The sequence below is a fragment of the Dendrobium catenatum genome, unplaced genomic scaffold (assembly GCF_001605985.2).
Source record: "Dendrobium catenatum unplaced genomic scaffold, ASM160598v2 original_scaffold_67288, whole genome shotgun sequence".
NCBI lineage: Eukaryota > Viridiplantae > Streptophyta > Magnoliopsida > Asparagales > Orchidaceae > Dendrobium > Dendrobium catenatum.
In genome coordinates this window covers 1,765-3,635 of record NW_021385737.1, presented here as the reverse complement: position 1 = coordinate 3,635, position 1,871 = coordinate 1,765, and the positions used below count along the sequence as shown (strand labels likewise).

Below are 1,871 nucleotides of genomic sequence, written 5' to 3'. Positions count from 1 at the left end.
CATTAGATTTAAATGAGAATTTGACTTTTAATAGGACGCAATGGAGAAAAATTTGTATTTTAGATTTGATTGTCTTCACGTGATGATATCCATCGATACTAAAAATGATCCGATTCGACTCCAAATGAGCTTTCATGAAGCATGCGAAATATTTCTGAAAACTTTTAAACATTAATTTATGGATCAAATAGTATTCATATATTGCATGCATATAATCAAATCGAGCATATTGACAAGACGAATCTAAGGAGCCCAATTTGATTAAATTCTGACATATCATTAAGATAATTACAAAATGATAAATGATCAACAATCACAATGAGGTGAATATAAATCATACAATACAAATTTTTAAATTATATACATATGTACTTAAATGATCATCTCAAAAAGGCTATAAATAAACCTCATTGTTTATACATGGCGGGAGATTAAAAAAATGAGAAAGCTAAAGAACTCGATAGTTTTTTCCAGTGATCACCGCTAACGACCATTATACGTAATTGCCTCCAACATTATCAGATCTTTTTCATCCGATTATTGCATTTGATTTATAATTCTCACAATGAGAATCAGATAATTGAACTCAAATGTATATAATATCATCTTCCTCACGTGTGAGAAAGGAAGGATTCTCATCTCTTATCATATAAAGAATTATTGCATTTGAGCTAGTCCCTATGATTTTTTCTATTATGAGTTTTCTGTTAAAAAAATTTAGTCTCTTGCAATTTGTTTGGAGTGCTAGCTGGATTTTTGTATTGAATTAAAATATTAAAAACAAATTCCACAGTCACAAATTTTATAGCACTTAAAAATCTAATAATTTTTTTCTATTTTTATATTATAATTATTTTAATAAAAATCTTGTAGCTTGAAAAATCGAGGAATACATTATATAAAAAAATTTATAAAGAATCTTAAGGATCAACTTGGGATCTAACGGTGCTATTAGCCAGAGATTATGATTCTTTGTTTAAGGATATTTGTATTTTTTTATTTTTATTAAAGAAAAAAAAATCTATTTGTGATACAAATAAAATTATTTTTTAATGTCTATTTTTTGTTCGACAAAAAAATTAAAAATTATCTCAGCAGTATAAATATTTGTTTAAATCGTGCTAAAAGATGAACCCTTATTTCCATTTTTTCTAGGATGGGTTTATGAACTTTAGAGGTGGGATTTATTGATATTTCTATTTGAAAAAAAATACTATTGATATGTCACCAAAATATTGTCTTGATCAGACATGAATCTTGAGGCAGAATAGAGTTGGAAGCTTCAAAAATTAAATCGGAGACCATCTAAACACCAATTTCAGCGAGCTTATAGTCAAACTGAGCGTCTCGAAAATACGGATCCAATGACACCAAATTCAACCCAATCTGAGCCCAAATGGATCCAAATCAGGGACCCGAAGCGCTGTTGGAAGGTTCAAATCACAATTTGAGTTACTAAACGGTCTCTTATTTTAACGAGCTTGTACTCGAATCGAACGGATCGACGAGACGAATCCAACGAGCCCAGGATCACTGAATTCTTTCGCCTTTTACTAAAGAATACCGTGTGCTCGTTACATTAAGCAGCATACGCCAATTTTTTTAGGGTTCTTTTTATAAAAGATCCCAGCAAATTCAATTAATCCCAGCAAATTCAATTAAAATGAGTATGTGGTTAAAATTTTAATTCTTAGTACATTAGTACGTAGAAATTCTTATTTATTGAATTTATTTTTTAGATAAGTGCCACATGATTTTAGCATAAGTTTTTAAGAGACATTGTATTTTTCTTAAATGGATGTAATGGACAAAGTTGTGAAAATAGGACTGAATGAAAGAGGTTCACGATTCGATTGGTATATTAAAATTAA

At 29.2% G+C, this 1,871-nt stretch overlaps 1 pseudogene; it reads left to right on the top strand.

Moving 5' to 3' along the window:
- The first annotated feature begins 1,500 nt into the window (after positions 1-1,500).
- On the top strand, positions 1,501-1,625 carry LOC114578535 (annotated as a pseudogene).
- Positions 1,626-1,871: the final 246 nt, after the last annotated feature.